At 39.5% G+C, this 25,305-nt stretch overlaps 1 long non-coding RNA gene, 1 other non-coding gene and 2 pseudogenes across 6 annotated transcripts; 1 reads left to right on the top strand and 3 right to left on the bottom strand.

The window, feature by feature from the left end:
• Window positions 1-427: 427 nt before the first annotated feature.
• Window positions 428-3,088, bottom strand: LOC145158830 (uncharacterized). 5 transcript variants are annotated; one of them, XR_013737304.1, is made up of 4 exons: window positions 1,548-3,088; window positions 1,195-1,461; window positions 894-1,103; window positions 428-772 (listed from the first exon to the last, which is right to left on the bottom strand). It is a non-coding gene; the product is annotated as an uncharacterized LOC145158830 (long non-coding RNA). The 5 variants fall into 5 exon arrangements; XR_013737303.1 differs by having other exon boundaries at window positions 1,195-1,265; window positions 1,346-3,086; XR_013737302.1 differs by having other exon boundaries at window positions 428-543; window positions 616-772; window positions 1,195-3,085.
• Window positions 3,089-4,245: 1,157 nt separating this feature from the next.
• On the bottom strand, window positions 4,246-7,127 carry LOC145156202 (uncharacterized; annotated as a pseudogene).
• Window positions 7,128-7,969: 842 nt separating this feature from the next.
• Window positions 7,970-13,517, bottom strand: LOC145156201 (disease resistance protein At4g27190-like; annotated as a pseudogene).
• A 10,384-nt stretch (window positions 13,518-23,901) lies between these two features.
• On the top strand, window positions 23,902-24,008 carry LOC145162069 (small nucleolar RNA R71). The gene has a single exon (XR_013738926.1). It is a non-coding gene; the product is annotated as a small nucleolar RNA R71 (small nucleolar RNA).
• The last annotated feature ends 1,297 nt before the right edge of the window (window positions 24,009-25,305 follow it).

Raw genomic sequence — 25,305 nt, 5'->3', positions numbered from 1 at the left:
GCTAAAGCTCTTTACCGACGGAATTGTAACACAACAAAATCCGTCGCTATATTCTTGTCGCTAATTGTTTGTAACGGGTTTCCGACGGCTCTGGCTAATTTTTAGTGACGGATTTTTCTGTCGGAAATAGTAACTGATCACCAACATAATATATTTTGCAACGGGTTACCGACGGAATTTGTTTGCAACGGATTACCGACGGAAAAATTTACTAACGGAATATGAAACAACTTACTAACAGATTACCGACGGAATTACGAAATGACTACAATTTTTTTTTGTAACAGATTAGCGACGGATTTTGGCATTATAAAAAAATTTATAAATTAATGAAGAAATTAAAAACAAAAAATAATTACATATTCAACACAAATTTTTTAAACATACATTAAATCTATATTAACCACCAAATATAAAAGTAAATCCATAAATTTCAATCATTTTAAATCTATAACTCCATATTGTCAAATACCAAAAATTTCAATCCATATTGTCAAATATTGTCAACAACCAATAGAGAATTCTTTCTCGTGGATTCCACATCTATCATTGAGAGTTGTTAGCTAGAGAGATGTTTATATATTGTCAAATACCATAAATGCCCTCAAATATTACCTTTTTATCTTCCGGTGAACTGCTTCAAAAGATCATTCATTTTTCCAAGAAGACGGCTTTCCATGTCCTCTCGTAACTTCACCTCACTATCAAAATTGGCTTCTATTTCCTCCCGTTTCTTCACTTCTCGTTCCAACATGCTCTCTAATTCATTTATCTAAAATATGGTCCAACAAACATATAATTAAGGTGAACAACAAACATATAATTAAGGTGTATAAAATAGAGAAGGGAATAGCAACATACTTTACTATTTTTATCATAATATAGACACATACCTTCTTTTGATATAAGGCATAATCATGGGATGATGAGCCACACTCGTAAGATGTCCCCGACACGACGTTGCCCGGATCTGATGATCCTACCCCATAAACTCGCCCCTTCTTTCTCCCGTCAACACAATGCTCCCATATTTCAACATCACCCAACGGATGTTGACTAGGGTCGGGGCCATATTTCTCACACATTGCCTTCTCATATTTGTCCTACAATTTACCAAAACATAAAAATTGTTACTACTCTAAACACTTGAAAAATAATTAAATCTTAAATCTAGAAAGGATAAAGATAACTTACAAATACGGTCCAAGACTTCTCATTAACCCAGTGCTCAGGTTGGCTCCCAATCAACTGATAAGCCTCAAGAACTTCTAGTTTACAGCAGGAGGAGTAGAAAGGTCAATAAATAATAAAGCAGCTTTGGAGTGTGGTGAAGTGTCTGTTTTACCCTTTTGCTTTATCCTTCTGTTTCCGTTATTCCTTCCCTTCAGGTGGTTATGACCGTAGCACTAATTTTGTTGTACTACTCTCGGATATATTTCTCCAAGTATCAGTGTCCCATATCTGTGTAGTAATAAATACAAGTTATTTTATGATAAAATAGAAAGCCATGATTATTATAAGAAATTTATTGTAGTATATCACTTTACCGTGCACAGAGCCTACCTACCATACGTCAGATGTGATCCAAGTAGGCGGAAAGCCATGAGAAGTCATAAGTCTCCCCTGGTGGGAAGACATGACCAGCCCTTTTGGCTGTAGATTTTTGTCCTACCCAAAAAGGTTACAATCTCTTGTTGTAGAAATATTCTTCAGTCTCATATAATATCGAGTTTCTGTTTATGGGCATTTTTGTAATTTGCTTTTTGTTTATTTGATTTCAGCTCCCAAAAATATTTGCAGGCGATATCCATAAAAAGAATTAAGGTGAACAATTATATATAGTTGTTTTTCTTTTACTTAATCTGCATATAATGACTTAGTGAAATATACCTTTCTTTCTTGAATTGAAATTTGCATTGTGTTTGTGTAATGGAGAAAAGTAGAAGTATTTTAAGAAAATGAAGTTCTGCCTAGTGTGATTAAACTATTAGTATTTAGTAGAAACAAATACCAAATAAGGAGACCAACAAAGAGATGAAGGAACTTTTGGTACAGGAGAACCTACAACATGATGGTAAGATTCAACTATAGGTCTACAACAATAAATAGACATATTTGTTGGTTATTTGCATCATGGATATTATAATAGAGGGCACTATCAACATTGACTTTCAGGGGCATATTAGTCAATATGTTAATGGCATATATCCTCTCAGAATGTGAGACCAGAAGTGATCATGCCTAAGATGATCATATAGTCATAACTCATAAGTCGTTTGCATTCCAAACCTCTTTCAAAGCTTTAGAAAACTAAACATGTTCTCCTTATTAATTGAATATTTAATTGAAACTAAATATTTATCCTATCTTTTTAAGGCACTTTTGTATGACCATTATACCCCCTCCAGCAGAAAGGATCACATGCCATCTAACTATGCAATCCCATTTTCACATTGTGAAAACAGGGGACCTACAAAGTTGGGAACACGAGTTTATTTTACTACACTTAACTAAGCATCAGGTCCCTCACCTCATTTCCTTTGGGAATTAAGCCCTACAATTCTTAAGACTTAATAAGACTCCAATATCATAATTTTGGCCTCTGAAAGTTGGATGAAGAATTTATAGCTATCTCATATAAGTTCACAACGTAACAATTTTGTTAGGTTTGTTTATCTTTAATTGAATAAACTAACATAAATGATCAAACGGTGACAAAAATACTAAGGGCATAACAATTTGTGATATATAAAATGTGAATCATCTTAATCATGTAATAGAAAAAATAAGTTAGGGTTTTTTGTACCAAAACTTGAGTGAAAAAAAGCTGAAATCGTTGTCGTTGGTGGCGGCGACAAGAGACTGAGGCGATGCTGGTTGTCGTTGGTGGTTTGCAGGTCGGACAGGCAGTAGGAGGGAGAAGTATGTTGCGTCGACGACTTTGGAGGAGCTGGAGGGCTTTGCTTCCGACGGCGATGGCGGAGGCGATGTCGTTGGCGGAGGCAGTCGCCGGTTGGTTGCAGATCGGAGATGCTGGGAAGAGCTAGAAATCGCAGATCGGGGAAAGAGAAGAGGGAAAGTAAGATTAGGGCAACGCGTGATCTTATTTTTAGTTCAGATAACATATTTACGAAAGTGCCCCAAGTATTTAAAAAATAAAAAAAAGAAAATTGAATTTCACTAACGGATTTCCGACGGAATTTCAAATTTGTTGATTTTCGTCGGTAAACCGTCGGTACACTGTAACGGATTACCGACCAATTTCATTCTGTCGCAAAAACGTTGCAAAACCGTCGCTAATATCCTAATAATTCATCTGTTGGAAATCCGTCGGACATCCGTTGCTTTTTCCGACGGATTTTTTTCCGTCGCTATTGCTCTGTTTTCTAGTAGTGGTTATATTATGTTTGGGTTTAATTGTGAATGGGAATCAAGGTGAGTTTTGGAGTTGTTTTATTAAATCTTAGGCACATGTTGATATTCCTAGGTGTAGGCGTTTAGCTTCATTCTTGCATTTGTTCACCTTGAATTTGAACACACAAAAGTCTTTTGCATATTTTTTCAATAAAACAAATATTCCATCTTGTTGTTTCAATCTATCTTGAATTCGACCAGTTCTATTTGTTTGCTATGTGAATTGGGTTTCTGAGACATTTAGTGGTAGGCAAATTGAAACAGACCCTGTCCCTATAGATCAGGTTGGACACATAAGGATGTTGATGCCTGAACCATTTAGGATTGTTTGGTCTGGTTTTTGTGGTGAGGTTTGTTAGCCATTTATCAAGGTTTATTTCATTAATTTGTATAGAATTCAAAAGGCATTGCCATGGACTTGTACATTCACACTCTTACCAATAAATCAAAACTACAAGTATGTGACAGTAACATGTACGTCAGTTGAGTTGAGTGGCACACTGCAAAGATCACCCAAACCCATTACCGGAGAAAAGATTGAGTACTGATAAAACTAAAACTAAAACAGAGAAAATGGTTGAGTACTGCAATAGTAGAACTAAAACAAGGACATGAATACCATCGTGCTCAAAGGCTGATATCAAATGGTTGAACTTATCGTAACTTATCTCCTATGATTCTTATTGTTGTCCTTGAAATGAAGCAAACATGATCTTAATTTGCAGTCCAATGCAAGAGTTCAGAACCATAATTCGTGAGACCTGAATTAAAAGACCATTAATGCATAGGAAAAAGAGGTTATAGGCAACAAGGACGACATGAAAATAGAATTTACCCAAATGAACTCTTGAAATTATCTCTTTTGCATTCCTGCAAAAAAAAACATATAGTAAATAAAATATAGAGGTGAAAATACAGAGAATTTGGTTGCGGCTTTTGACATTATATAACAAAATCGCACATGACATCTTCAAATGAAATGTAGTTTATAAGAATATGTACCTCTTGTTTCATCTTTATAAAGGAGTTGATGTCTTCCTTTACATAAAATGAGCCAAAACCTCTTTCGATTCCTATTAGCTCCGGAGTAGAAGAATTTCTCGTGGTGAAAGTCGTTATTGTTGGGCATTTACTGATGGACAAAGTATCCAATAACGGGAATGAAAAATCCGCCTTCCCTATGCAAAACCCCACCTTAAGACATGGAAGATTATAAAGTTCTAAGTACTTGAGATGAGGGAACACAATCTCATTCATTTTTCCATCAGATTCCTATTCTTCTACAAAATTATTTCCGTCCTGAACAAATACCTCCTCCATAATCTGGCATTGGCAATGACTTATTTGTAGCTCTAGGAGTTGCAATAGACTACCAACCATGCATGGAACTACTAAAAACATGTTTTAACTTACGACATCCTTTAATAAAGAGTCTTGTTAGGTTTGGAAACCCAAATAATGTCCATCGATTACTCTTCCACATACACCTGAGACATGGAAGTTTTTAAAGTTCTAAGGACTCTTGAGGAGGTAACACAATCAGACAATCTCATTCATTTTTCCATTATATTTCTCCTCCTCATCTTCTACAAATATATTTCCATCCTGAACAAATACCTCCACCATATTCTCACAATCAATTATTTGTAGCTCTTGGAGTTGTAATAGATTACCAACCATGGAACTACTAAAAACATGTTCTAACCTTGAGCATTTAATAATTTCAACTCTTGTAAGGTTTGGAAACTCAAATACCGTACACCGATTGCTCGTCCATATATGCCTGAGAGATAATAGCCGCTCTAACTTCACTTGTGTTAGGTTTGGAAGTCTGACCAGAGTTGTTTGTGATTCATCAAAACCACTGTTTAACGCTTCAAATACCTCCTCTGCCTTTCCACAAAAGCTTACCTGTCCAGCTTTTGCAGTTGTAGCAATTCACTCGATGGAATAATCTTTTTAACATCATCATTAGATTTCACATGTAATTCGATCAGATTATGAAAAGACCAAATATTGCTCTCTTCTGAAGTATTAGGAGCGGAGCATGAGGAGCTTCTACTTCCTACACCCGGGCATGAGATCTGCAAGGCCAAAAAAAGAGTGAATATTATATAAGACACCTTTTAAACAAAAAAAACATTTGGAATGTCTCATGATAACGAAATTGGAAGGATGATAGCTAAGAGTTTAATGATGATGGAAATGAACTCCATTTTCTTAAAGTGACTAGTTAGATATGGATAAAATGGATTCACTACAAGAATACTAAGCTATGCCGACGACATAAGTGGTCGCTACAGGTCATCCTATCCCGACGACACGTCGTCGCCATATCTTTTGGAACCTTTGACCAATTTCCTTTGACCGCGATATCTGTGTCGACGACTTGTCGTCTCCACAAGTCTGGCGGGAACGACGGAAATGTTCGCGGTAATCTGAAAATCTATACCGACGACATGTCGTCGGTATAGGTATAAAAAAATCCATTTTCCATTTATTTTTATTCCATGTGCCAGAAAAACAAAACGACGTAGTTTTGGGGAAGGCTATCCCAACGACAAGTCGTCGGCATAGGGGTTTACCCTAAAAAAGATACGCAGGCGTCCTTCATTTGCACACAGCGACGACTGTTCTTTCTTTTACACTATCTGTGACGAAAATTGCATCCCAACTCAAATCACCGGCGATTAACCCCATCCAAGGTTGTTTCTACCCCTCTTTCGTTTTTTATTGTTGTTTGGTAATGATTTTTACCACAAATTTGAGGTTTTTTGGTGTGTAGGGTAGTTAACCGGTGGTGAAGCACCACCGCCCATTTTCCTGCCTCAACCTTCCCACCGGCGAGTTGTTCGCCGGCGACCTCGTTCCAGCCACCAACGGACTTGTTCACTGGTCCGTTTTTCAACCTTGTTCATATTGTTTTTTTTCTGATTTTATATTGCTGCCTGTGGCCACCACCAGCCACCACCGGAGGATTACCAGCTTCTTTGACTAGAATTCGTTCATCACACAAGAACAAAACACAGGTTAGTTTTTTTTTTCCTAATTTTTATTGAAATTGAAATTATATGTATATATAGAATTGTGTTGAAATTGAAATTGATCCTCCTTTGATTATATAATTGTGTTGTTTGTTTGGTATATATATGTGATTGTGTTGTTGTTTGTTTAGGTTTATACTTTAAACAAACTAATAAAAGTACATTGCTATAGAATTGTTTTGCTTGGTTGGTATATATGTGTGATTGTGTTGTTTTTTTGATATATGTGTGATTGTTGTTTTTTGTTTGGAATATGTATATTGTTTGTTTAGGATGGTATGAAATTTTGTATGATTGTTTAGGTTGGTATGAAATTGATATTGTTTAGGTTGATATATGAAATTGAAATTGTTTAGGTTGGTATGAAATTTTATATGATCTTTGTTTAGGTTGGTATGAAATTTTGTATGATTGTGATCTTTGTTTAGGTTGGTATGAAATTTTATGTATAAAATGTAAAATATGTATAGTTGTGTTTAATTTGTTTAGTTATTAATAGCAACATCGGCAACTTCGGTTTAATTCCAAATGAATGACCTTCCACTTCAAAATCGTCCCAATCTCAACCCCAATCTCAATCCCAATTTGATGCACAACAAATGCAATAATACTTGCAACAATATAATGCATCATTGGTGGCATGTATTCCGGGCTTCCAACCACCACCATTACCTAACTTTCTATTCAACTCTAACACACAAGCAACTACCTCTCAACAAGTTGCCGAAAGGATGGAAGAAGAAGGAGAAGAAGAAGGAGAAGGGGAAGAAGGAGAAGAAGAAGAAGGATATGATTATGATAATGATGTTTGATGTTTTTTTAGTGTTTTGAACAATGTTAGTTAACTATTTGAATTTGATGTTTTGAATTTGAACAATGGTACTTAGTTAATGTATTTCAGTTGATATATGTTGGAATGTGTTTTGGATTTGTTAAAAATGCAGGAATGACAATGTACTAAATCTGTAAAATTGAAAAAAAACAAACAGTGCCTATCCCAACGACAAGTCGTCGCTATAGGTATGTCATTGGCTCCTGTTAAAACACTATAGCGACGACTTGTCATCGTAATAGACAAAGCCTGTGGCGACAACATGTCGTCGCTATAGGTTTACTGACGACAAGTCGTCGCTATAGGTAATTAATAAAACTTTATTTTTTATCCCCGAAAATATGATTGACAAAACCTATCCCGACGACTTGTCGTCGCCATAGGTGAAGCTATCGCGACGACATCTATACCGACGACACTATTGACCTATGCCGACACGGCTATGCCGACGACTCTATCCCGACGACTTGTCGTTGGCATACCCTATGCCGACGACATGTCGTCGGGATAGAGTTCGAATTCGTCGTCGCCATAGGGTGTTAATGTTGTAGTGATTCAAGCAACAACCTGTATAAACTTTTACATAAACTAGTATCAATGTCCGTGTTTGTTTAATAATGTGTTTAATTGGCATCATGATTTCTTAATCAGAAAAATAAATGTTAAACAGAGCAGAAAATTATACCTCCTGATGCTGCCCAGGTGTAGTATTAAACCAACTTCCAGGAGGACTATATTTGCCTAAATTTGTTTCCACATACTTAAGCTGTGGAGCTGTTGACCCACCAGCTGTGAACACCTTCATCTCTGGGCAATCATATATCACAACCTTTTCCAACGAAGGCCACTGGAACTCATGATTCGTCCCTAAAAAGAAACCCACCAGCTCACGTAGATTGAATAATTCAATACACTTTAGACGAGGAAACTTCACCACAGCCTTAGAAGAAGATGCGTTTTTTGTTTTCTCTACCCCAGGTTCTTCTGCCTTCACCACAATCACTTTCATTGCCTTGCAATTCTTTATCCTTAACTCTTCAAGTTGTACGAGGCTTTCAAGTGTGGAAATTTTGAATATGTGTTCCAGAAGGGCACAACTGTTGATATTCAATATCTTTAGGTTGGTCAGTTTCAACATAATAACACTTTTGTTGACCCCTTGAGTTTCAAACACCTCCTTCATCCCGTTGCAAAGCGTTATTTTCAGCACATGAAGCTTTTGTGTTTGTCCTGCTACATAGCATGGAATCACACTTGACAATGCATAACAACAACATATACTTATCTTTCTAGGGTATTGGGCTATTGGCATAAGCTCTAAGAAACACCATCCCCTTGAGAAAACTGCAGTAAATGAAAAAAAATAATTAATGTAAATTTATATTATATATTCTGGAAAGCTTAATTGTTTGTTACCCACAAATTCACCATGTTATATAAGAACGACCTGCTGGCCAATGATTTTGTATCAGCTTGGTTAATGCTGAGATGTTTTTGTATAAGACATATAATAGGAGGGCTTATATATTATTAGTTGTTGAGTATCAATAAAGTAAAACAAAACTAATATTAGCCATAAATTAAGTTGAAGATGTTTATTGACAGGTTGTGTTACTTGATAGAAATCTTAGTTTCATATTGTTGGAAATACATGAATAACTCGGAATCCAATTATGAGCTGTAAAATTTTCAATCTCTTGTGTGCAAATGAATGACACTTTTAATGCCTTCTAATCTAATAGTTGGATTTGTATATATAGCAGCTAATGAGTCAATTACATGCTCAAACTTTTTCACTATCTTGTCAGCGGTCTGTTAGATTTCTCTAAAATATGATTAGTGTCCATAGAATATTGCAAAGAAAAAGTGAATTTTAAAAAAGAAATGAAATAGGTAGCTGTATATTATGAAAACATACCTTATATTGATCAAGAGAGCAGGTACTTGTAGTGGTACTACTGAAATATATTTCATTGTTCCTGCCTTTGGCACCACCACCACCAATATACTTGAGACTTTTCAGGCCATCTAAAATGAGAGAATCAAGAAGAGGGAAGAGATAGGTGCTTGTGTGGGTAGATGTAGATGTAGTATGTTCTTCGTCTCTATCGTCTCTGTTTGAAACAAGTTCTTCAATACCATAACAACCCTCTATCTGGACTTTCTTTAGGTTGGAAAGAAGTTTTACCATGAGAGGTGAAAACAAGTACTTAATGCTTTTGCACTCTCTCATTTAATTCTATGGCTGTGAGGTTGTGGAATGGGGAATCTGACGGTTTTCTGTGAGGAATCAAGAACTCCTTCCAGTTGCACTTCCACACGTGACTCATCTTCCTCCATATATTTTATATACAATACCTCCAGGTGGGGAAGTATTCGTTGTTGATTATCCTGACTTGTTGGAGTACTCTTGATCTCAAATATCACCTCTACTCCTTGATTTCTCCCCAACTTAAGATTATGGAGATTACGAAACGAGTGTATGAGATAGGTTTGGTACAGAGTATTCTGCACAGATATCCCAACAAGAAATGTAATTAGTAACTTTAATAGTCAAGCTAAAGTCGAATTACCTCAATGCTTTGTTACTACACATCCATTCATAATTCCGTTCCTTACAAATACAGATTTGAGAAGGATTATTTTGATTTTAAGTATTCTTTCAAGGAGTATTTGGAAAGGATGCAAATAGTCAACAAATTAAGAACATTCTGATTTTTGTCCATAAAATAGTGAACTTCTGGTTATTTGATTGTGACCAGCTTCAACATGTTTTCGAATGAATACTTGCTCTTCATTTTTATTTTTTTGAAAAAGCTTTTATTTTTATGAAAAAGTTCTGAAAACTCTATTTCTAATAGATATTTATTGTTTTTTGAATAATCAATCATGAAAAGCTGCAATTGGTTCCTACCCAACAAAGAAAATTTGGGTGATCTAAGAAGAAAATGTGAAATTTTTTGGGTTGGTAATTTGCTTTGATAAGCAATGTTTATTAAATACAAACAGAAATGCATTAAACCATACCTCTTGCCCTTGGTTACATTCCACCAATCCATATTTTCTCCCAATTACATCTGAACCATATAGTTTCATGTAGGTAAGTTCCCCGAGATCAAAATTGGTGGTGGTAGGTGAGAATACATTTCTAAATCTCTTACAAGTCTCGATACTTATGCTTTCAACAACTTCAAAGCCACGGATAGGGAGACGAGAGTGATTTGCACCTTTTATCATCCACACCTCTTGTAGCTCCCATACTTCTCTTAGTTCAGTGTTTCTCAAGCTGCTGCTGGCAATCTCACCAACACTATCCAAGTCGATGTTGAATATGACTTCAATGAAAAAACAATCCCTGACTTTAACTTCTTCAAGATGACATAACAATGGCATGGGATTGCATGGAAATAGATTCACAAGATTATGACAACGGATCACCTATATCTCTCTCAACTTAAATTCCTCACTCGTCCTAAAGTCACAAGGCCATATGTCCTTCAAATTATCCATACCCTCAATGTGCGGACGCTCCAACTTAGGAATCAAAACCTGAAAAATATTATAGCCGCTTACAAACTAGACATCATGCAATCAAGTTACAAATATTATTTTATAATATTTCACCAGCTATTAAACATAAAACAGAATGTGAATGCAACCTCTTTTGAAACTTCTAATAGAAAAGATTGTTTGAATTGTATCAACATAAAACATATTTAGCTCTTCCCTTAACAAGCAAGATGTTTCCGACTTGTTCTTGGAATAAATGCTTGTGACATTTGGAATGCCTCCAATTTTTAACTCCATGAGTTGTTGTAGTGCAATTATGTTGACATTCTGTCACAAACCCGATAGGTTTGGCAGCCCACTCAAATATAGAATCTTCAACTTGGGGAATGTCACTCTCTCTTCCCCACCACTATCAAGATGCATGAGTTCTTTCATAACAAGACAATTGAAAACCTCAAGATGCTCAAGATTTGACATAGCTTTTGCAACATGGAGTGTGAAAAGGTACTTCAATGTTGCACATTCCGAAACATTAAGAATTCTTAAATTGCGGAATGAAGACGACGGTGGACGAAGTGAGGACTTCACCCCAACTTCTTCAAGATCATTTATATCATCCACACCTAAACAAAGCACCACCGTTTTCTCAAACAAATCGTTAATTCTAGATCCCGATACTTCACCTTTCTTCATTACCAACTTCAGCATGTTTTCGAGTGAATGCTTGCTCTCCATTAAATATTCTCCTTTTAAAGAACGTCCCACTGAGATCTTCGTTCAAGATTCTTAAATGAAAGATTCTTTGGTTGAGCATTGTTTTCATGGAACTCAAATTCTAAGGCAGAAAGGTTCTTCCACCGTTCTTCCACATCACCGCAGCTATCACCTGTGAAGCTAATAGCCCCTCTAAAAGCCTATAGCTCTTCAAGTCTGACCAAAATTTTAAAGACACCATTATCTATACGAAGACCATTGCAACCTGTCACATCCAGTACCCGTAGCTTTTTCAGATTTTTGAATGTTGAAGGCATCCTATCAATGCCATAACTACTACCAACAACACCAGAACTAGCAAAGCTGAGCACTTCAAGATTCAACATGTTTGCAATAGAAGATAAATTAGATTCCAATGAGGATTGATGGAGACGAAGCACTCGAAGCTTGGTGGAGAACTGAGGTGATGAGAAAAGCAATGGATACTTCATATGATCAAATGATATAACCTGAAGCTTTCACATTTCTTCATAAAAGTTCTGAGGAAACCTCAAAGACCGATCTCCATGCATAAGCTTCAGAATCGAGAGGTTTGGAAACTTGAGGTCACTAGGAAACTCAGTCATACCTTTTCATGTTAATGAGATTCTTTTGCAAGAGGTCCTGATTACATCATTTTCAGTTTCAGACCACCCTGGGTTACTACTACCATGGTTGACGATCGAAGCATGATCGACTTTAGAAAACATATCCAAAACAAAAGAACAACCGTGCAACATGACGCACCCAACTTTCTCACTTTCGATCAAAAAATTGGTATGTATGAGCCGCTCAATGCAGGCGTTCAGCTGGTATCTTGCTTCTCTTATAGTACCCACTCCCTTGAATAATTTTAAGCCCCATCCATACTTCAGTAAGTCTTCAGTAGGAATATCGAAGTCCTCCGGAAATAAACCACAGAGCAAAAAGGTATCTCCAGTCATCTTGTAGTGGAGATTTTCATAGCTGGTTTTAAAAACATCACCAACAACCGTCTTAATGTCATGGTTCTCTAAACGACAAAGTGCACTCTTCCATGTGTCCTTGCTTTTACTTCTAAGACTGCAGGCCATGGTTTTAATGGCAATGGGCAGACCGCAACACTTCCTTGCAATTTCTTCTCCAATCTTATGGAGCTCGGGATCAACATCATCAAAAAGTTCTAAAAATCCGAGGAACAAATTGCGTGCTTCTGCTTCCTCCAGGACAGACACCTTGAGAACTGAATCAGCTTTAACTCCCATCTCAGTGCAAACTGCTTGGTCATGTGATGTAATCAAGACCCTGAAATGACACCTTGATTTGGCAAACGACTTAAGCCAATATCTTCCATATCAACCGGTTGCCATACATCGTCCAGTATTACCAGGAACTTATTCTTTCCTCCATCTGAATTGTCTGCAAACCATTTACGGAGCTTATCAGTTCTTGCTGGTTTGGTGGTTTCGCTTAGATTTATACCATGGTACTGTGCAACAGCTTGCTGAATAGCAATGGGGTCAGTCTTTTCCCCTATAACCACCTCAACATAACTATTAAACATTTTCTTTACTATCATAACCTCTTTCAGCTTCTTCATCATTGTAGTCTTTCCGACTCCATCCATCCCCCATAAGGCTACCATGTGGGAACTATGGTTGGGTCTAAGTGCTTTCAGTGCTTCCGTAAAAGTATGCCCTCTTGATTGGAAGTCATTGTGATCACGTAGTGGTGTAGATGTGCATGAAATGGTGGAATCAATTCTCCCCAGAGGAATTTTTTCAGCCGCCGCTACCGGCTCCGACCACCTAGCACCGTCGAACGACCCTTACACCGGCAATAATGAAGACCGATGGAAACCGGGAAAGGGCGCCGCATCAGTTGAAGACTGGAGAAGGACTTGACGTCGTGGGTGCCGCCGATTCATGACTTTCTAGCCGCCGGGTACCGTGTTGCACCGCCCCATCGCCACTTTCATCCGTCATTCCAGTCGAGAACGCATCCGCCGAGCTCCGTCGTTACTGTGACGCTACTGCTGAAGGCCAAGGCTGTCACGGGACATCATGGCAGTGGATGACCGGAGGAAACTCGTTAGTGGTCTTCGTTACGGTCGTTTCCGGTGGGAGTTGCCCACCCTCTTCGCCTCTCTTTTCTGTTGCATCGCCGCTGCCACTTCCATGGCAGTTCCACCGCCATCTTCTGCCGCTGTAGTCGCTCTTCACCTCTTCTTCTGTCCCGTTGTCAGCCACGACCCGCCGCCGCCGCCTCTGCAGTTCCCTGCTTCTCCGGTCACCGTTTACCACCCCGAAGGGCTGCCGTGTTCGTGTTTCACGTGAGTACGAGTGTGTTGCTGCCTCAAGTTCATGTGGTGTGTGTGTTATTTCGTGTATGTGGTGTTGGTTTGGCCGGAATTCACGAGAACAGCTACCATCACCACCGTGAGATGGTGGCTGCCACCATGTACCACTACCGGCCACCACAAGGGTGGTTGTGTGTGTGTGTGTTATTGGGATTTGTGTTGTAAATTGTAATCGGTGCTAGTATAATCAAAAGAAAACTCTTAACCACCACCGTGAGGTGGTGGCTACCACCTTCTGCCGCCACCAGCCGCCGTGTTGGGTGGCGGTGTGCCCTTGCTTGTGTTAAGATTTTGTTTGGGGATGTTTGGACATAAATAGACTAGGACCATAACTACCACCGTGAGGTGGTGGCCGCCGCCGTTGACCACCACTACCCGAGGTGCTAGTCGGTGGTGCCCGACTTATGAAACCCTAGTGGGACCAATGAAACCCTAATTGATCTAAGATTTAGCTTTTGGGCCTAATTGGGTTGTGATTGGGTTGGAAACCCTAATTAGGGTTTAGAAAACCCTAATTTTGGAATTATTGGTTTGGAGTGTCGGGACCCGCATTTTGGGCCATTAGAATGGAACTGTGAATTACATCCAATCACACCATATGATTTATCTAGTAGAGTGATGGACTTAATGGATTAAGTCCTTAATGGGTTAAGTAAGAAACACTTAACCCTATTCGTCATTTTATGTAAAAACCCTAATCTTGCTTGGGCCTTAAGTTGGGCCTTTCTATTGGGCTTTGGTGATTAGGCTAATAATAGGCCATCCAAGAACAATCATTTGGACTAGAATAATTGGATGGGCTTTAGGGTAAGGCCCATGAGAAGGTTTGGGCCCAATTTGGAAAATTGGGCCATAATTGGGCCTTTATGATCATGAGATATCGGGCCATTAGAATGATAAAATTTGGACTAGAATAAATGGTTGGGCCTTAGTATATGACCATGTAAAGGTTTGGGCCCAATTTAAAAAATTGGGCCATATGTTGGGCTTTGATTCATATTTGGAATTTTGGGCCTTTGGATTGGGCCTTGAGTTTGAATCAAGGTAAGATGGTAAAGTAGTCTTTTACCCCAAGCATGGACTTATGGATATGTATTGGAACCCAATTGCTGATTGGGTGTTATTTTGATGATTGACAATTCGAGAACCTGTAATCCAACATCTAGAGTTTTGTCTACTGGACTTCAGCAGTGCGAGGTGAGTTACCTTCCAATAGAAGTGGGTCTAAGGCACCAAGTCCGGCCCACTAGTAAGAGTTATAGTAGAGATGATTGTCTTTGTGATAATTATCTGGTATGTCGCTATCTGTTATGTTTATGTGCTAGTATGCTTTGATGTTATGTGATATGTGATAAGAGGGGTAGGATAGACCCCAGTACCGGTCGATAGGGCCGAAGGGGTATGCCAGCACCCGGATAAGCTAGGCAGTATATGACTTATATGTTTATGCACTAGGATGCTATGTGGTAGAGCAGGGGTGAAATAGTCCCCGATACCGTTCGAAAGGACCAAAGGGGTAGGCCATCACCCTGATATGTTAGGCGAGGTACAGGTCGACAGGGCTGAAGGGGTAGGCTAGCACCCTAGTATGCTAGGCAAGTTACCGGTCGACAGGACTGAAAGGGTAGGCCAGCACCCTGATATGCTAGGCAAGCTACCGGTTGAAAGAGACCGAAGGGGTAGCTAGTACTCGGATATGTTATACAATATGTGTTATGTATGGTATGTGGTATGATGGGGGAACTCACTAAGCTTCGTGCTTACAGTTTACAGTTTTGGTTTCAGGTACTTCGTTTTCAAAGGAAAGGAGTCGACTCGATCGCATCGCATCACACTATGTTTCCGCACATGAGATCTTTGGGATTACACTCTGATATTGTTTAAGTTAACATGTTTTGCTTATTGACACTTTGGTTTTGACATGGGATGTTATCATGGATGTTTCTATACTAATTGGTTTTATAATAACTTAATTAAAAATGAAATTTTTGGTCTTGAATTTTGGGATGTTACAAGTTGGTATCAGAGCCTTGGTTTGAGGGATTCGGGCACACTCTCGGGTGTGTCTGGACTCAAACTGAGGACTTGGTATGAAAATTTTCAAAAGAAACTCATTTTTATAAAAATATTTTGAAAAATAAATTGAAAAGGGAAAAGAACTTAGAAAAGAACAAGGTGTGTGATGCGTGCAATCAGCCGAGCTCAAGTAAGCTTTCCCCAAGATACCCATACATGTTATGTTATGATATGAATTGAGAATATGTGAACTGAATGCTAGATTAGGGCTAAGGATCTAGGAAGGATGCCTTAGATGCCTATTATATGTGCTTGTAGACCTGCATGCTAGTACCGATCAGTCAGTGATAAGATGGCATGTTTAGGTTATGCCTGATTGTATGAGCTTTAGAATCTCATGCCATTACAGATTCCTGATTAGAGGATAGGTTGGTTTGATTGGAGTATGTTGGCTAGATTTTTCATTGTCTGAATGTTGCTTGCTTTGTGCTTTGTGGGACTATTAGTGATGTGAGTTAGCTACTAAGTGAATATGCTAAGTCACATGGAACACAGGCCGGATAATCTCAGAGTGATGGACTTGACCCTATTGCGCAACTCTCTTTTGAGTCTAACCATTCTAGGGATAAGTCTTTTACTCGAAGGATTATCTGATCCTTGTTGTATGTGACTATATTCATAAGGTAGCTAGTTGACATTACTGGGAATCTTTCAACAGCTGAGGATTGGGTGGGTTCAGGAACCTAGGAAATCATAGGATATGTTTCAGTGGGTTAGTAGTGAGGCTTAGTGAGACTTGGGTGCATCAGTTTGACGAAGTGACTTGGAGGATTTGGGACGATTGCTGATGAAAGTATGGATAGGCGTGGAAGGTAGTATTGGGCCTGTACTACTGAAAGCACAGGATCCATACTCGAATCGGTGAGAGTCTTGGAGAATCTGAGAAGCTTCGGGGAGGAGTTTGTGACCCGGTTTGGGGGCAGAGGATGTTCCAGCTGTTGCAGCTCAACCATTGGCAAGTGAGCTAGTGAGTGTGACAGGGTGTCAGACCTTGAAGGATATGACTTCCAAGAGTTTGCAGATGCGAGATCGATTTGGAGCACCCTGGGAAGAGAGGGTCATGCCAAGTGTGTATAGTACAGGGTCCTGGGAAGAGACCTAATACTTCTGATCATCGGGTGAAAGGCCAGCAAGGCCGGAGTCAGTGCAACACGTGTGGGAAAGTACAGAAGGGAGTTTGACATTCTGGGGGTTTGGTCTGCTACAAGTGTAGCTGTAACGACCCAATTTTTACAAAGAAAAATTTTCATTTTTGAATAATTAAACACATTTCCAATATCAAGAAATCCAGTTATAATTGTTTTCAAAACATAATTCAAATACAACTTTTATTCCAAATATCATAGTGTCCCACAAATGCCCAAGAGAGTGCACGCCACTCCATCAAGATTTGCCCTTGCCCTTGGGCTCCGATGTACCTGAAACAAATCCACAAACTGTAAGCTAATGCTTAGTGAGTTCCCCAGAGCATACCCCAAGAACAAGTCACATAGCACATATCATAAGGACTATAAAGACTACCTCTACCACATACCACATAACATCTTAGCTATAAAGCTATCTCTACCATTAGCCATAAAGGCTATCTCTACCGTTAGCTGTAAAAGCTATCTCTACCATTAGCCATAAAGGCTATCTCTACCGTTAGCTATAGAGCTATCTCTACCATAGCCATAAAGGCTATCTCTACCACATATTACAACAAAATCATGCCACACACCTCTACACAACGAATATACCAACTAGTATGAAATGGTCCGGCCTTGGTGCCTTAGACCCATTGGTATGGTAAGAAGAATCACCTCTGGAATGATGAACTGGTAAGCTGAATTCAGATATGTCCCACGCTGCCTCTTCTCAACTGCCTATAATCATCAAGTGTTTAGCTTAACACCTTTCAATAAATTCCCTCAGAGTCAACCCTGGTCAAGGTCAACTGTCAAGGTCAACAGTCCATGTTGATCTCAACTCGTCGAGTACAACCAGCCACTCGTCGAGTTCCTTGCATAACTCGTCAACTCGTCGAGTCACTTGAGTGACTCATCGAGTCCCATAATGTTTGCGGTTTCAAACCCTCAACCGCAAACCCCTGGCCGTAAACTCTTTGGCCGTACATTCCTTGGCCGTAAACTCTTTGGCCGACTCGTCGAATCGATTAAAGGACTCTGCGAGTCCCTTTACTCCTTCTCGTTTTCGGCCTTTTCCAGTGGAATCTAGAGTCCCAAACTTCAGATCTAGCCCTTCCTAGTGTAGATGTTACGTAAAGTTGCAAACTTTACATGCATGCAAGGCCTCACATGGCCAAAACACCAAAACTAGTCTTCATACAAGGTTTTAATGCATGGAAAGGGATTGAACTGCCTAAAGGAGACAAATTTATGTCATTAGGGACCTAAAGAAGTCCAGATCTGGAACCATATCCTTGTGATAATTCCAGATTCGAGTATGACTCCATTTTACACCAAAAATGGCCATTTACTTCCAAGAAGAGGGATCTAAGTAACTAAAGCTCAAGGTCACGACTTTATACCTCAAGATGGTGGCCAATACAGTGTAGATGTCAGATCTACTGCTTCACTCCTTGCTCCTTCTTCTTCAAGCTCTAAAAATCCTTCACAACCCACCAAAATCACTCACAAATGCTCTTACTCTCACTCAAGGGTGTTCACGGCCGCAAACTGCTTTCTGTAGGGAGATAAGGTGCCAAGCGAGGCCACAAGGGCAGATGATAATCCTTATATAGGGGGCAAACCCCGAAATTAGGGTTTTCTCTTTACAGCTCCAACTCGCCGAGTCGGTCCTTCCGACTCGCCGAGTTGGTCCCGGTCCGCGTCCATGATTAAATGCCCCTAATCGACGAGTTGCACTCCCAACTCGCCGAGTCCATGCACCAAAACCCTGAAATTAACTAAATCATATAACTACCTGGAACAGGTGTTACAACTCTCCCCCACTTGAACTAGACTTCGTCCTCGAAGTCTGCTGACCCAAACAACTCCGGGTAGTGCTCTCGCATCTCTTCTTCCAGCTCCCAGGTCCATTCGAAGCCCCTTCGATGCTGCCATTACACCTTTACCAGTCTTATTTCCTTATTCCGAAGACCCTTGGTCTTCCTATCAAGAATCACAATCGGCTTCTCGATATAGTTCAGACTCTCATCCACATGAATGTCGTCCAACGAAACGACAACGGAATCGTCAGTGACACACTTCCGAAGCTGAGACACATGGAAGGTGTTGTGAATCTAGCTAAGCTCCTCTGGCAGATCCAAGCGATATGCCACTTTACCCACCCGGGTCGTGATTGATGTGTGTAAAACGAACTAGTTTTAATTCTAACAAACTCAAATGAAAACAAACACACGCAGGCAGTGTACCTATCGATAGTAGTTTAGTTTAAGCAAGTAGGGTATCGAACACAGGGAACGGTAACAATCAAATGAAGTACTAGTATTACCTAATTAAAAATAATTAATAAAAGAGGGGGGTTTTTCTCTAGTTTTGCAAGACTAGAAACTTAATCAAGCACTTTAAAACTCAAACAAATACAATTAACAACTAAGAAGAACAAGAAAGGACAACTAGATTCAATGATAAAAGAGACTTCTGTTTAGATTCGATTCACTTATTCCTGTGGTTGCCTACCGACCTTTCCAAAATTCTTTTGAGGGCTCTATTCGTTATCTCAGTTTGCCCATTCGTTTGCGGATGATAAGGTGTTGAAAATCTATGGCGTACACCATATTTTTGCAATACCTTTGCTAGTTGTTCATTGGCAAAATGGGTCCCTCTATCGCTTATCAACGCCTTTGGTACTCCAAACCTAGAAAATAATTTCTTCAAAAATTTCACCACCACCCTTGCGTCATTTGTTGGTAGTGCTTACGCCTCTGCCCACTTTGATACATAGTCCACCGCCACAAGTATGTATTTGTGCCCTTTTGATGATGGAAATGGCCTCATGAAATCTATACCCCACACATCAAAAACTTCACACACTTGGATGTTTCTTTGAGGCATTTCATTCTTTGCAGAAATATTTCCGGATCTCTGGCACACATCACACTCTCTCACATAGGTAGCAGCATCCTTGAAGATTGTGGGCCAATAGAATCCTGCATCAAATACCTTCTTAGCAGTGTATTGAACTCCATGATGTCCTCCTACAGGCCCTTTGTGGCAATGCTCTAGAATGTGGCGGATCTCCTTTCCAAACACACATCTTCTGATGATTCCATCTGCACAACTCCTAAAAAGATATGGCTCATCCCAGAAATAATATTTAATTTCTGACATGAGTTTCTTTTTCTGCTGATGAGTCGGCCCTTTTGGAAGAAAGTCCCCAGCTAAGAAGTTTGCAATGTCTGCATACCATGGTTCTTTTCCCATGATCACCATCAAATATTCTTCTAGAGAACTATCCCCAATACCCTTGTGGTCAGAGTCATCCCTTTGTGGATTCTCCAATCTTGAGAGATGGTCGGCCGCTACATTCTCCATTCCTTTCTTGTCCTTGATCTCGATGTCAAATTCTTGAAGCAATAACACCCACCGGATCAACCTTGGTTTCGCGTCCTGCTTAGCAAACAAAAATTTAATTGCAGAATGGTCAGTAAAAACAGTGGTTTTAGACAATATAAGATAAGGACGAAATTTATCAAAAGCATAGACCACGGCCAATAATTCTTTTTCAGTTGTGGTGTAATTTTCTTGGGCCGGATTCAAGGTCTTGCTAGCATAATAAATTGGTTGAAAATGTTTATCAACTCTTTGACCAAGCACAGCACCTAAGGCAAAATCACTTGCATCACACATTATTTCAAATGGTAAATTCCAATTCGGGGCGATAATGATCGGGGCGTTAGTTAATTTTGTCTTCAATATTTCAAAAGCATTTAAGAATTCTTTTGAGAAATTAAAAGGTGCATCTTTTAAAAGTAGTTGAGTTAAAGGTCGAGTTGTTTTAGAAAAGTCTTTTATAAAATGACGGTGAAAACCCGCATGACCTAAAAAACTCCTAACGCCCTTCACATTGGTTGGTGGTGGTAATTTAGCAATGGTGTCAATTTTCGCTCGATCACCTCAATCCCCGTCTTGGACACTTTATGACCTAACACAATGCCTTCTTTAACCATGAAATTACATTTTTCCCAATTCAAAACTAAATTGGTCTTTTCACACCTAGCAAGCATTAAGTCAAGCTTAGTAAGACAATTATCAAAAGAAGAACCAAACACAGAAAAATCATCCATGAATACTTCCATAAACTTCTCCACCATATCGTGAAATATTGCCGTCATGCATCGTTGAAAAGTGGCAGGCGCATTGCACAACCCAAAAGGCATGCGTCGGTATGCAAATGTTCCACTAGGGCAGGTGAAAGTGGTTTTCTCTTGATCATTCGGATCGATTGGTATTTGGAAATAACCTGAAAACCCATCTAAAAAACAATAATAGCAATGACCGGATAATCTTTCAAGCATTTGATCAATAAAGGGTAAAGGGAAATGGTCTTTGCAAGTAGCATCGTTTAGCTTTCGATAATCGATGCATACTCGCCAACCGGTTACCGTTCGTGTAGGAATAAGCTCGTTCTTTTCGTTCGCCACGACTGTCATCCCTCCTTTCTTTGGTACTACTTGAACGGGACTCACCCATGGACTATCGGAAATTGAATAAATGATCCCCGCATTCAATAGCTTTACCACCTCCTTCTTAACCACCTCTTGCATATTTGGGTTCAATCGCCTTTGATGTTGCACCACTGGCGTTGCTCCTTCTTCAAGATTTATTTTATGAGAGCAATAAGAAGGGCTTATCCCCTTTATATCGGTGATTTTCCATGCAATGGCGTTCTTCATTTTCTTCAAAACCTTGACTAATTGATCTTTCTCAATTTGGGTAAGATCTGATGCAATGATCACAGGCTTCTGCTCACCTTCCTCGAGAAATGCGTATTCTAAGTGTTTTGGTAAAGTTTTCAGCTCCAATTGTGTGCTCTGAACACTAAACACGTCGAGTTCTGGAAGAAAACTCGTCGAGTTTAGATCAAAATTTTCCTCAGATCGCGATTTTTCGTAGCAACTCGTCGAGTTATTGGCATTAACTCGTCGAGTTTCTTGTTCAGCATATTTTATCAGTTCTTCGTATTCTGATTCTTCAAGAAGGCTTTCTAACTCTTTCAAATCTCTCTCAGCATCAAAATCATCTTCTGGAGCCAAAATGTGTTCACTTGTTTCGTCTTCTCTCCATTCTTCTAATAATTCTTCCAAGACATCCACCGAAAAAGCAGTATCATCACTAAACTTCGAATGTTTCATGGCTTGATCCATTCCAAAAATAACTGAGTCCTCTCCCACCCGAAGGGTAAGCCTTGAGTCTCGTATGTCGACTATGGCACCCGCGGTATTCAAAAATGGTCTTCCGAGGATTATTGGCACTTCATGGTCCTCCTCCATATCTAGCACAATGAAATCTGTCGGGAAGACAAACTTATCGACTTTTACCAATAAATCTTCACATATACCTCTCGGGAATGTCACAGTCTTGTTTGCTAAGTGGATCGCTATTCAGATTGGTCTCGATTCCGGAAGGTTTAGCTTCTTAAAGAAAGAGTATGGCATGAGGTTCACACTTGCCCCCGAATCGGCCAATGTATAGCTAGTGGCTAAATTACCGAATTGGCAAGGAATGGTTAGGCTACCCGGATCACCCTTTTTCTTTGGCAGTTTGTTTAACATTGCGGCTGAACAGTTCTCATTTAAGACCACCTTGGATGCTTCCTCCATTTTCTTTCTATTTGTGAGAAGTTCTTTTAGGAACTTGGCATATTTTGGCATTTGCGCGACTGCTTCGATGAACGGAATGTTGATTTGCAAGGCCTTTATGTGCTCCAGGAACTTCTGGTAGTCTTCATTCTGTTTCTATTGTCGAGCTCGGCCCAGGAATGGTAATGGTGGCTTATATGGCTCAGCTTTTGACTTATTTTTCTCATCAGGTGCGGAACTCGTCGAGTTTTTGTCTGGAACTCGACGAGTTTTTTCTACAGTTTGCGAATTCAGATTTTCTTGATCTTTTTCTTGTGCCTCCTTTTGATCTGTACTTGGGATTGGAGTGAGGGGTGTGACTATCTTCCCACTCCTTGTTGTCACTATGTTAATATGCTCGCCCTTTGGATTTTTTTCCGTATCGCTCGGAAGTCCGCCCGGTGTTCTTTCGTTGAATTGCTTGGCAAGTTGCCCGAGTTGTTTTTCAATATTCAATATTGAAGCTTGTTGATTCCGGAGCAGAGATTGTTGATCCATCATCATTGCTTGGTGCTCCTTCATCATCTTTTGTTGATCTCTAATGGCCGCATCGGATTCGTCATGCCTTTTTTCGGAAGCACTAACAAATCGGGTTAACATAGCTTCAAGATCCGTCTTCTTCTCTTGCACTGGTTCTTCTTTTTGATACAATCCGCGTGCCTTTTGCCTATACTTCTCCTCCTTTGCCTTCTTGTACTCGTCGTAGGGGAGCCACTCCTTCTTGGGCTTTCGCCAATCATCATCAAATCTATCGCCACTCGAATAACAAACTTGTGCCTTCCGGTTACCGTTCTCATCAAGATCGCAATCCTTAGTAAGATGGGGGCCGCTACAATTGTCACAACCCACCCTTATGGCATGGATGGATTGATCCATCCTTGTCATCCTACGATCCATACTTTCTAGTTTGGCCATCATTTCCGCCATGTCATCGGAAACTGAGTTAACCACGCCTCTAGTTGTATCGTTCCTTGGATTATGGTACTCTCTTGAATGTTTGGAGAATTCTTCTACCAATGTTTTAATGACGGCTGGTGCTTTCTTCGTGAGGGGTCCTTGGGAATCTAGTAATTGCCGAGTTGTGACGTTCACACCATCATAAAAGATGGAAACCTCTTGTTGCACGTTTAGGTCGTTTTGAGGGCAATTTCTTATTAACCCCTTATATCTCTCCCACGCCTCATAGAGTGATTCTCCCGGCAATTGCTCAAAGTTAGCAATTGCTTTCTTCAATTTTGCAATCTTAGAAGGTGGACAAAACTGGTCAATGAACTCTTCGCGCATCTTTTGCCATGTTGTAATGGATCCGGGGGGTAAAGATTTCAACCATTCCTTCGCGGCTCCCTTGAATGTAACCGGTAACATCCGTAGCAAAACAGTATCGCGAGGCACATTTGGCATGTGGAAATAGTCAGCAATGTCCATAACTTCTTCAATATGCTTGTAAGCATCTTCGTGCTCCTTTCCATAGAATGGAATGTCTTTTAGTTGTGCGAGGATGTGACCCTTCAGCTCAAAATTGGCGGTAGCTGGAATTGCTGGTTGCACGAGTCCCGGCCCGGTACCATCTCTTATGCGCTTCTTGTAGTCTCCCATCGTTATGTCGGCGATGTTGGCCATGTTGTCTTCTTGATCGGAATTGCTTTCTTCATCAAACGTGGATGTGTCAGACTCGATCGCTTTTCCTCTTTTTTTGCGAATAATCAACTCCGGATCTTCTACGGGTGGCACTAGTGTAGAACTGGAGCCTCGGGTCATAAAAACCTGGAACAAAACAGAAAAACAAGCGTAAAACGAACAAAAATGAAGAATTAACGAAACTGAAAATAGACGAATAAACTCGTCGAGTTTATAGAAGAAACTAGACGAGTTTAATGCAAAAATACAGAAAGTCAATAAAAACTGAGAACAGGTAACTTTATGCAAGAAAGATCTAACACAAAGGATCGATAATACCAGCAAACAAGATAATTATTAGAACCGTTCCCCGGCAACGGCGCCAAAAACTTCATGTGTGTAAAACGAACTAGTTTTAATTCTAACAAACTCAAATGAAAACAAACACACGCAGGCAGTGTACCTATCGATAGTAGTTTAGTTTAAGCAAGTAGGGTATCGAACACAGGGAACGGTAACAATCAAATGAAGTACTAGTATTACCTAATTAAAAACAATTAATAAAAGAGGGGGGTTTTTCTCTAGTTTTGCAAGACTAGAAACTTAATCAAGCACTTTAAAACTCAAACAAAGACAATTAACAACTAAGAAGAACAAGAAAGGACAACTAGATTCAATGATAAAAGAGACTTCTGTTTAGATTTGATTCACTTATTCCTATGGTTGATTTCGTGGCAAGTGCAATGAATTAATATGTCAATGGTTACCGATTCCTAATGTGATTGGGTTCATGTTCATTATTACCAATCCTTTAGTAGACAAGTTAATTCAAACAATGATCAAGTGAATAAATTAACAAGTTTCCTAGTGTTCAGTTCGTATCAAGCAAGACTTATAACAATAGTTAACCAAATTT

This window comes from Lactuca virosa, chromosome 2 (assembly GCF_052849685.1).
Source record: "Lactuca virosa cultivar CGN04683 chromosome 2, Lactuca_virosa_CGN04683_v6, whole genome shotgun sequence".
NCBI lineage: Eukaryota > Viridiplantae > Streptophyta > Magnoliopsida > Asterales > Asteraceae > Lactuca > Lactuca virosa.
Note: the sequence above shows the minus strand (reverse complement) of the source record. Positions and strands in the feature narration are given on the sequence as shown.